The sequence below is a fragment of the Natator depressus genome, chromosome 13 (genome assembly GCF_965152275.1).
Source record: "Natator depressus isolate rNatDep1 chromosome 13, rNatDep2.hap1, whole genome shotgun sequence".
NCBI lineage: Eukaryota > Metazoa > Chordata > Testudines > Cheloniidae > Natator > Natator depressus.
Genome location: NC_134246.1, coordinates 22,620,972 through 22,633,373, shown reverse-complemented (window position 1 = coordinate 22,633,373; position 12,402 = coordinate 22,620,972).

Genomic DNA, 12,402 nt, shown 5'->3' with positions numbered 1-12,402 from the left:
AAATGACTTTTCATTTAAAAACTTCCTTTAATTTTATATAGAAAATTGAAAAATGTTTAAAAAATGGTCCAGGTCTAAGTGAAAAACACTTGATTTTGTTGAAATGAAACATTTAAAAAATCTGTTTATATGTACAGCTTTAGTTCGGAAAGTAAACCACCACCTTCCATCAAGATCCAAACAGTTGCTAACTGTATGGGATGTTCTGATCCTTAACCAAATTGTAGTTTCAAGCCTCTTCCTTCCAAGTGTTTTATTTTTAATTTGTTAGGAGACCTTTTCATAATAATAAAAAAAAACTTCGAGATTATTCAAGGCAGTACTCTGGTGTTAATTGGGACAGTAGAAGTAGTTTTTTTACCAGTCTTGGTGAAGTCAAGTATGTCATCATGCCCACTACAGCATAACCAATCACCTACCACCCTTTCTCCTAAAGTTGTGTGAAGGTATCTCACTGTTTTCTCCTTCTGTGCAGGTATAATGATAGATGGATGAATGGTACTTTTGCCTTCCTTTATATGCCATGAGGAACAGACTGCAGGGTAGTTTGACACCTGACAGATTTTGGAAACCATTATTTCCTATTACACAAAGGGAAAGAATAAATAAGCATAATGCTGTGCATGTCAGAAGGAAGCCACCAGGCTGTCAGCTGTACTGAGCATGCAATGTTTGATCATGCACTAGTCATCAATGGTACCACGTAACACTGCAAGCTGTTGCAACAAGTAGAATCTATCTGGGTGACACAGATAGTCCAAAGCCCCATGTTGATTGGCTGGTTAGGCCTGTGTTGTCACAGCGATGAACCAGTTCTCTCCAATGCACAGCTGGGACATTGTCTCTGATACCAGAAGATCGCACCGATTGTGAGCAACAAATATTAGGAACGGGTGAGTACTATTTAGCACTTGCTATTATTTTCTTATCCCAGTAGCCGCAGTTCGCCGTTCCTGGCCAATGGGAGCTACGGGAAGCAGCGTGAGCCACAGGGACATGCTGGTTGAAAGGGGACGATACTGTCCCCACATTGTTGCTGCATTGGAATTGGGCTATGGTGCTGGTCTGTGTTCTTTTTTGGGGATCCACCCTACTCTTGCTTGTGGCCTGCACCAATCTTTTATCAATATCTAAAATCTGCTTTGCATTTGACTTGATATTCAATTATCAGTGAACTCCACCATCCCCATTGTGCTGGGCCTTGAAGTTCTCTCACTTGGTTGCAAAGATCTGTTTACATTTTTTTACTGAAGTGAGGGTTTTCAATACTCTGAATTAACTCCTTTATGTCAGAAGGATCTTTACTTGGAGTTAATAAAGAGCAGAAAAACAACTCTCTGTCTCTCTCTCTTGGGGGTGTGTGTGTGTGTATAATATAAAATGTTAAGGATTAAGGGAGATCTCCAGTGTTTGACATCAGAGAGCAAGTAAATGCAGTACCTGATCTGACACTCGACTTGCATGTCCAGAAGATTAATGTGTACTGTCTGTATTTACAGTATTTCATGCAGAAGCATCGGAGGGTACTTGGCAGCCATTGTAAGTGAAAATCAAAATAAGCCACTGCTGCAATTAGAGCAGAGGAAACCAATGTATTATCAGCTAAAACGGAGACAACAATGCTAAAGGAAGTTACAAATGTGAAAACCCCAAGCTCTGAATTTATGCATTGTATTTCCAACACGTCTCAGATTCCACTGCAACTCAGGTGCCCAAATTCACAGCACTGAGGGCCACATTGGCAGCTTGCCTGGAACCTAAAGCATGCTCTGAATTTTTATATATTGGCTTGGAGTCTTAAAAATTCACCTTCAGGATGCACCTACAGGGGTTTTCCTTGGCTGTAGGGTCAATTGCATTGACTGACAGAGTTCCTGCAATATGAAACCCTCCCTTCCTGCAGGGACAGGAGGAGTTTTAAAGCTCCACGACTGTAAAGCTATATTGTCTATTGCAGTCAAAAATCAATGCACTCGACCATAATATCTGCTTGTACTTGTATGTTCCTTGGTAAATGAATTAGAACTTGCTTGTTGACTGAATTTGCGAGCAATTACAAGTCATAGCTGATCATTTTTGTCCTCCCCTTGCACTGATGCATAGAGGGGACCTGCATCTTAGAATTCCAAAGGCCATGCTGTGCCTACCCCTTGGGTTGCGAAACTCAACAGGGGGAAAAACAAAAGATCTCAGATAAAAAGACCCCTAGAACAAGCCAATCAGAGGGCAAACTGTGATAACGGCCAATTATGGCGGTATTATAAAAGATGGCATTACAGCACTGAAAGTATTGATTGAACCTTTGGCTGTTGCAGACATTGAAAGAGAGGAAAAGAAAGAGGGCAAGATCAATATATGCATCTTTAGACCTATTTATCTCTGGATGATTTCTCCATTCCCTTCCTGTTCGATATGGCATAATTTACCTTCATAAAGTGTTCAGCGTCAGGGGTCCATTATCAGAGTAATCAGTTTTGATTAGTAGAGAAAGGGTACAAAATTGTTTAGCCTCTAGATAGAACTGTGAAAAGTGAGTAAACTATGCTTGACAGCACCTAATGCAGTTAGAATGTAGACTTAATTTGATTCCAATTCTTTATGGCTTTCCGTGATTTCAAGCATCTATTGGTTTGTTAGAAAAATATAATAGGAAATGGGCCGTGGCAGGTGGGAGGGGAGAGGGAAGAGAGAGATAATTTAAGTTTGCAGGATGCAATTTTCCTCAGTATAAACATTCTAATGCAATTTGATGCCCATTGTGTTTTGGTGCACCAGGCGGGGAGCTTTTATTCTGCTTATTTATTTTTAGAGCTGTGAGCGTGTACATGGGATAACCCAGGCTGGATAGTTTGCTTTTTATTTCCACACTGCTTGCTGAGTTTTAGAAATGCTAACTGACTGTACAGGTCTGGGAGTTAGGACTCCTGTGTTCGCTTCCCCTCTCTTGCAGAGATTGTGCAACACATTGAGTTAGCCTCTATCTGCCTCAGATTCACCAACTGAAAAATGGAGATATAAGGCTTAATTCATTGTTTCCATAGTGCTTTGTGATCCTTCATGGGGCTTGTAAGTCATTCATTCATGGGAGAGTGATTAGTCCTATTGAGTCTAATATCAGTGGAAGAAAAGCCAATTAAGATTTTATTAGACATAGTGACTTCTCAACAGCTGATTCACTCACTGCTCCAGTTCTTGATACTTGGAGGCAGAATCAGAATAGTGGCATACTGGAAACATTCATTCATTTCTCTCTGTTCCATAATTGATTGGTCCAAATCATCAGGCCCATCAATCTAGTTATGAGGACAAAACTGCCTGCCTAACGCAGCCACCACATAAATTACTCTTCTGCCTGCTCCCCATTAGAGCCTATATGTAGAGTACGTTAGCTAATATGACCCAATCTTTCCCATCTTTAATTCAGTTTAAGGGTGTTTTAATTGGATTAGTTCATCTGCAACCTCCTTTTGTCCTTGTGAGCCAAGAAATGTCAGAGTTACTGTTTAGAAAGTTTGTAGGCAACTCCAATCTGTTTTGAACTGGAGGCATGTCTGTTTAAGCATTTTTCACGTTCTTACTGCCACAGAAAGTCAAATATTGTGGCAGGATTCATAACAGGACAGGGTAATTTTGTTAACAGTATTATCACTAGTATTGATATAAAAATTCAGAGCAACAGTAGTATTGCTATTTATACATGTAAGGATAAGAACTATTAAACCAGGTGTAGGAAGGGGGATTGCATTCCTTTGAGAAAGGCCAGAGACAAGATACCAAGATGGGCCAACCTGGGATATGTTAAGATCAAAGGACTTTTTTTTGTTCCATACTCCTCTGTGATAAGAGCATCTGTTCCTGTACAATTCCTTGACTGCCTGTTTTGTTGCTCTGCTTTTACAAGACAAATAAAAGTGGTAAATCCTTTAAATACAGAAGGAGATTAGAGGAAAGGAGAATACTGACAGATAAGAAAAGTCTTTGTAGTTGTGCAGCAGAGTCCCCTATTTTCAATCTCATCTCAACTCACTCCAAATATGCCACCTGGCACATTGCAGGCTTGGGAGAGCAGTGGTGCCAACTAACAGCTGGGCACATCTGGTACATGGGGATAAGACTATTCCACTAGCATTCCGTCCTCTGCTGCATTTTGCTTGCCCCACAGCGTCCACCCTCACTTTCTTCCCCTGATCTGGAGTCCTTACCCCTCCCAAATTGTGGGAAGTTCTGGTGACTGCAATCAGTGTGTAGGTCATATAACGTTCAATGCCTGCATGCATAACATTCAGCACCTGCTGCAAATTCTTCTGCTTAGTTCTACAGTAACTGGTCTTTGAACAGCTGGTCTAGTGAATGAGGAGGCAGTCCTTTGATGCTGTGTAACTGGCTTGCACTGGGCTGGGCTGTGTTGCTGGTCCTTGCAGGTTGGCAGTCAGCACTGATACCTGCATGCAGCTCTGCTTGCTCTATTGGAATTGATCAGCAATATGCTAGGGGCCATTAGCCATCATTTCAGTGTTCAGAGATTAGGTCTATAAGACCATACATCCAATGGTGAAATCCATTCTTTATTAGATGTGTTCCAGTCCTCTCCGCCCCTTTCTCTCCTCTTACAGTAAACTGACATGAGGATTTAATTTCAGCCTTGCGTTAGATAAATAATCAATTACGGAGAGAGGCAGGGAGATGTGTGAGCCAAGCTAGGGCAGCGGGTCACTGCGAACATGGCTGGTGTGTGAGCAGTGCTGCGGCACAGACACACACGCAGGGTCGCCTGCCACTGTAAAATTTTATGTGAATGTAAAATTGACAATAAAACCTGAGTGCACCAACTCCCACTGTATTTAACTGAAGCTTTTAAACCCTTTCCAGATACCCAGGTTCTCCGCTCTCTCTCTCCATTAAGGACATCAGCAGCTAGAAGGAAAGGAAACAGACCTGCCTAAACAGACCTGGAGAGAGCTGGATGTTACAGCCAAACCAAAAGTCTGTCTTGGCTTCTACAGCTACAGAGACTCGTTTAGTGGGAGTGAAATTCATCCCATGCACAAGAGCCAGGCTATACACCACTACACTCTTCCCCATCAACAGAAAGATTACTTCCCCAAGGCGAGTTGGAGAATAGTATTTTACCAGGCATATTTACCTATAGAGCTTTAACTGTAAAATTAGAGCTGGGCAAATCAATTTGTGTCATAGGTTTCCTAGTCACAACTCCTTAATATTTAGTGTATGTCCTCTTGTGAGCAGAGCTTTCAACAATGTTGCCAGCTCTCGTGATTTTTAAGAAGAGCTTTGAAATATTTGGTGATGTATTTATAATCCCAGCTGCTGAAGGCAAGTGATTGCAGGAGAAGTTTTGCTTTCGTTTTAAAAAGCTTCCAGCCTTTTTGATTGCGGAGAATAACTTGAAAATGCTATCTAAATCCACCCTAAAGGCTCAAAAGCCAGATGGCAAATAAAAACCTAATGGTGACAAAAAAGCCTCATGATTTTTAACCCACTTGTAGTTTTTGGGGTCCAGAATCATGTTTTTTGAACATTTGCGGTTGGCAATAATGGAAACTCGGCTCCAAGGAATGAAGTGGCCAAGAAGTACAACTGTTTGTTAATGGTGTTAGAAAGTCCTCATTTTCCACCCTCTTTGTGTTTCTATGCTATCTCTGAAATCAGGACCTCCTATGGTAGCAGCACCAGGGGTCTTGGAAGCTGCCGTTAAATGGTGAATTTATTTCCACCTTGAGAACAACCCAGAGTTGGCTATTGGGCTTCTACAGTTGGAATTTAGTCCAATACAGCTACAGTATTAAGAAGTGAGCTACATCCATGGATCAGAATTGCTAACTAGCTCAAATTCAGAATCCATTCTTGAAGGTTAGACCTGGCAGAATACAGCCAATATTTTTTCCAAATTTCCTTCAATGGTATCCATAACCTTTGAATTTGCTTTTCACAAGTGTGTGTCAAATTTGTATTTGTGTAAGTATGTGCCCCAGTGCTAATGTGGGAATCTTAACATTCTTTAAGTAGGCTAGCTCCTGTAGTCAGGGAACAGAACCAAGCAATATAGGTAACCAATCACTGCTCAGATATCGAACCACAAATACTAAATACTTGAATTTTTGAAGTGAACCATTCACAAAGCAATCTATAGGCAGGCTTTTGTTTGATCACAACATGGTATTTATGGATGCTGTGTATTACTGCATTTTTATCTATTCATAGTGAGTTTTTAGACAATTCACAAACCAGGAAAAAGGCTACATGTATCTAATGAATGGTTCACGTGAGTTATTCTCCCAGCTCTAGAGATTAGCAGAATAGAAAAAACAGAACTTGATTTCTGGAAGCCATTGTGAGTATACAGCCCAGACAATAAGAAAAGCCCTTGCCTGATTCCCAAGTTTAATCTGGAAGCTGATGTTGGAAGACTAAGTATCAAGACATTCTTACTGAGGTACTAGTTTAAAAGCGCAGGACTTTGGTTTTGGCTGTGTCGATAAACTCTAATGTCTTAACAAGGGTTGTTAACTCAGCTATGGCAGAGCCATACTGTAACATTGTTCCTGTGTGGGTATGGAATAAAATTGTTAAAACAAGCGTTGAGTGAATAATACAACAATTCCCGTGAATATTCATTGGGGCTCCAGTTCAGAGTATTTAAGCACAGGTGTAACTTCAAGGACATGCTTAAGTGCTTGGTTGAGAAGGCTTAGTATTTTAAATGAATTTGCTTCAGCTATGTGCAAGTCTTTTTGTCAAGCACTTTCCATGAACATTTGGACTACAACATTTTGCTGGCATAAAAGTTTACAGAAAGCAGAGTTCAAAGTCACATTCAGGAAAATTGCATGTACCAAATTAATAGTTGTCATGTGCAAGTTTTCATACAAAAAATGTCTGGGCTTAACCAGACAAACACTATGTTACTTATCTGATCAATCACAAAACTGTTCCCATTTTAAAGTTACAATCCATGGAATAAAGGGGTACTGGCTTGCAGGTGTTCCCATGAGAAGAGGCTAAATTAATGGAGTAAGTTATTCATTGTAAATTACTGGCTTATCTCTAGTTATAACCCGGTGAAAATCAAACGTGTTTTATTCACACTTGAGCAAAAGTTGATTATAAAAAGCTTGTTTATATCCAGAGGTGCACCCAATCCCTGGATTTGAGGAGGTTCATCTCTAGCCCCAAACTTCATAGCTTTCCACGCTTTAAAATGGGTGAAACCCAATTCCTGGATCTGAACACCTCCACGTTTGAGGGAAATTTGGATCCAAACTTTGAGGCTGTGGACCTATCTCTTGCTCTATCACAAGACCTACAGATGGCTGGAAGTCACACTTATACTGAGCAGTGGTCACCACACCTATCTTCATCAAGAGTTACCAGCTCTGACTGTAGGCAAACATTCATCTCTTGGCCTGCAGGATTTAAGAGAGGTAACATTTTTTAGTAGTTATGTCAACAAGCCACACCACTTGCATCTCTCTGACTTCCCAAAGTTCATCTGTGATAACAAGACTCGTGGCATTTGGATAATAAATCCATAAACTAAGGGCCCCCATAATTAAGTTCAGGAATTCAGAGAGAGACACTAATGATGCAAATGTAATAACCTTTGAAAACGTCTCTGGAACAAACAAAAAGCTACCAAGTCCAAGAGTGAAGCAGCATAACATCATCCGCAGAACCCTCCATACACACTCCCCTCGTGCATCAGAACCCACTATTTGTTTACTCAGTGCCAAAACTTTGGGAAAAAATCCATCAACTACATATCTAAGAATGTATACTGGGCAGTATGCGATAGGAGAGAAAGGGACACATTTTCCAAGTGGTATTTCACCTGAGTAGAGTTGTGTGAGACTGTATCGCAAACGAAAAATAGCATTGGCCTTACACTGAGTATTTGAGGGCTTATCTGCCTAAGAGTTGTACTGCTTTAACTATCCTGGTATAGTTAAAGTGGCACCACAAACCCCCCCCCCACCAAGTGTGAGTGCAGTTATGCTGGCATAAAGGTGCTTTATACTGATATAGCTATTCCCATACAGGTATAAGGTGCCTTTATTCTGATATAACTGTGTCTGTACTAGGAGCTGTACTGCTTTAACTTGTTTTTAAACTAAAATAATCCCCCTCTGCCCCAACCAAAATAGTTACACCAGCACAAAAACTGTGTGTAGGCCAGCCTGTTAAGCTAGGTTTCAGCCGAGGGGAAGGGGCGCTGGGGCTCAGGGCTTTAGCTACAGGGGGAACGCTGGGGCTGAAACCTGCACCTCCCTTGTAGCTAAAGCCCCAAACCCCAGTGACCCCCACAGGGCTGATGCCAGGAACAGAGCTGCGGGCTGAAGCCCCGAGCCCCAGCAATCCCCACGGGTCTAAAGCCATGAGCCCTGGTACTCCCGAGGGTCAGATGCTCTGAGTCTCCTCCTCCCCACCCAGAGTCCTGACCCCCCCACACCCTGCAGCTGCAGCCCCAACTCCCCGTGGCTGAAGCTCTGAGCCCCAGGGCTAAAGCCTGGAGGCAATACAGTACTTGCTGTGTCGGGGTTTTTTGGTCTTTTCATTGCTGCTGTGATTGATCACTTCTGGGTCCACATGGTTTCCAGTTGACTGGTAAGTCTGTAACTCTGGTGTTTGTATCTTTGAGGGTCTACTCTATTGCCAATGCCAAGTGTTAAATATGATACACAAGCCATAGGATCAGTGACAAGCTGTGTAATAATCATAAATGTACAGCAAGCACTGCAAAATTAATAGGTGCATTGATAGTGTTATATTCATAGACATCCATCAAGCACCACACAGTTCCTAACAGGCCCAAAAACAGCAGGGCCAGGCAGAACACAGTACACCACACTGCATTACTGTGGCTCACTTTCCCCCCTTTGCTTCACAGACACTGTGGAGGACAGTGTTCAAATAGTAAATGTAGGGTTCTTTTTATTTGCCTCCTCATTTTTGAGCCCTTAAGGTGCACTTAGGTCACATTGTCAAGCTTTTCTTTGCAACCATGAGACTTAGATCCTTTTATGAAACACGTACATTGAGATTCTCACATAATCATGTGACTTTAAGAAGTGGGGCTTTGAGGAAAAACACCAAATGTCACACAACTTGAAATCCCGCAAAAGACAAAAACCAAGCCCTGCCTATTCTCGAGCACCAGAGTTTTGGAAACAGCATACTCAACCCATGGAATGGAGAAGGTGAATGGAATATTGCAGTTTTCAGCAATGTCTTCTGGCCTGATCAACTAGTTTCAAAGGAAGCGAGGCCCAGGCTGAGGAGGGTGGAGGTAGAAATAAAGAGGGAGGAACTGCTTTTTTGATATAGCACCTTTTGAAATCACTTTACAGAATGTCTAGTTACATGCAGAATACCAGCTCTCTTCACTCAGTACTAAAATGCAGCCACTTCTGGGATGGAACATGGCAACTGTTTAACTGTCCACAGCAATGTTATATAAGTGTAGGATAGAGAGGGAAGATGACTATCTTTTGTAATCAAAATTGAGGGGAGTATCAAGCTGTCTGGAGTGGCTCCAGAGCACGAGTACGACGCTCAGGGCAGACTGTTACAAACCCCAAACTGCTTGGGAGTTCTATACCGAGCCCTGGTCTACACTACAGAGTTAGCTCGACAGAAGGCAGCTTATGTCTACCTAAATATGTAAGCGTCTACACTAAACTTTCACTCCCGCTGATGTAACTCGCGTGCTACACTGACTAAATAACTCCACTTCCATGAGGGGTGTAGAGCCAGTGTCGATGTAGGTAGGCTGATGCAGTGTCAGTGTAGACACTGCTTTGCTTACACTGACTGTTGCTGGCTTTCAGAAGCCATCTCACGGTGCTTCACAGTGACAGTTCAATCAGTGTAAGAGCTCTTGGTGAGGACGCGCACTGCCGACACGAGGAGCAAAGTGTAGGCGTGCACAAGTGATGTAATTATTGTGGTGACTGTATGCTGATGTGAGTTAGGTCAACTTAAATTGAGTGGTGTAGACATGCCCTTCAATTTCACCAACCAAGTGTCAAGTGTGAACTTCTCAAGCACTATAACAGCTTTAACAGTGGAGTCACACAAAGTCCCCTTGGGTACGCTGGTCTATTTTGCCACTTTGGCAAGCTTGCCTTTGTGATAGAGGGTCCCTTATACCAAAAATCACAACAATATTTAGGTTACTCCCAGTCCCAAAGGACCAGTCACTTACCCCAGGTCAATTGCTCTTTAGAAAGGGTACGATTTAGTCACAGGTATTTTTAGTATAAGTCATGGACAGGTCACAGGCCATACACAAAAATTCATGGCCTGTGACCTGTCCAAGACTTATACTATAAATATTCCTGACTGAATGTTAGTGGGGGGTGTTGCTGGAGGGCATACCTGGGGGGCTGCTGCTGCCGGGGGCACCCCGAGGCCAGCTGCCTGGGGCCACCCAAGCAGCGGTAGGTGCGGCTGGCTGCAGAGCTGCTCCAGCAGCGGCCGGCGTGGCTGGCCCTGAGGCCAGCTGTTTGAGCGGCCCTGGGGTCAGCCACACTGGCCGCTGCAGAAGTCATGGAGGTCGCGGAAAGACACGGAATACATGATTTCCGCTACCTCCGTGACAGACACGGAGCCCTACTCTTTAGATCTTACACTAAAGACAATGTTTGTAGCCAATCCTATAATTAACTAAAGATTTACTAGCTAAGACAAAGAAATGAGTGTTATTTATAAGGTTAAAGCAGGTAAACATACACATACAAATGAGTTACAGCCTTAGGTTCCAAAAGGTAATAGAAGTTGCTGTAATATGCAGGCTCTATATGTCTTCTAGGGCTAAACAGCTGGGCATCCCTTCCTTATGATTAGACATCTTGCCCTCCCAAAGTCCAAGCAGCACAAAGATTCAATTTCTTCTTGTCAGGGATTTTTATTTTCTTCCCCGAGAGTGCAAGCTGATGGGATGAGTCCACATGGACTCCTCTTCATGGGGATGAGGGGGAGCAATTAACAGACTTTTTTGTCTTCTGATGTTCCACAATGGTTTGTCTGGTGGGCCTATGGGCCTTCTGTTGTTGGCCAGGATACACAACTGCCTGTGGCAAACCAGTATTTCACACCTGGCAATGCTTCTCTCCTGACTGGTGGTTTACAGTTTCAGAGCAAACGCTTAAAAATTACCCTATAACATGGGATACAGTGGTTATAAGTGAGATTAATGCATGCAGCATCTTACAAGCATTCCATAAAGTCTAAACACTAAACACATTTTTGTAAATCGAATACCTATTTTAACAATGCTAACCCACAGGTGAGCCAGACTGGGTTCCAGCTATGCATTTGTCAATGTTGAGTTTAGGCCTAGGGGCCTGGGTGTGAGCCCAGCATCACAGCATTTCAGGTGGCATAATGGAATTCTGAATTGAAACTGGGCCACATTAGGGTTTGCCTCCCGCCTCCCATGGGATGTGCCATGTGCTTTTTTAATATCCACAAGTGCTCAGCATCTTGGATTTGGATTTAAAAATTACCCTATAACATGGGATACAGTGGTTATAAGTGATCCTGAAGCACTGTGCAGTTCCTTACTGACTCAGAAGGAAGAGCTGCAGCAAACTGGCTTTTCTTTTGAAATCTCCCATCCAAATACTGGCCTGGTCCAAACCTGTTCAGTTTAAGGGAGAACAAAATGACAGCTCTAGGTTACATGGTTGCAGAAGAAGGACTTACTCCATTCTCCCCCACAATATGTGTAACAGAGCAAACAGCATAAGTTAAAAAAGCATTGGATTCTCTAGTGATAGCACAGCGTGCACGAAGGGGCCTGCACTGAGGTAAGAGGATGTCTCATATACGAGTGGACAGGGCTTCTCTGACCGCTGTGCTCTTGCAGAGCCGTTGTCCACATATCTGGAGCTTATGACCACACAGTCAGTGTGAACGTAGCACCTGGAATGAGCCCATCACTTCACCCCGTGTATCAGCCCACACATTCTTGGCCTACTGCTTGGTCTGTAGGTCAGGAACTCTGAGACCTAGCTGGGGCTCAAAGGGAATGTACAATGCCAGCACGTCCCCTGTATTTTGAAAAATAAGGAAACTAAAGGGCCTTGTAACAAACTAGACGGAATGGCACAAACTGAAACCACAAATTGAAACTGAATCTAATTTTGGGTTTCTACGATCTGTTGAAACGTATTAGCTTTGGAGTGTTAGCTAAACAAACAGCCACCCTTTCACTCCACCCTCAAAATACAGAGAACTTAAAGCAATTCAGCGGTGCATTTTAGGACAGGGACCTAGGCAGTTTGTGCAGCTACTACATTTCCCTCATAAAACTCAGTTTCCTCACCTCAGTGCTGGCATCCTCCCCTTTCTAGTTCTGGGTCTCTCCAAAGCAGACTGCCA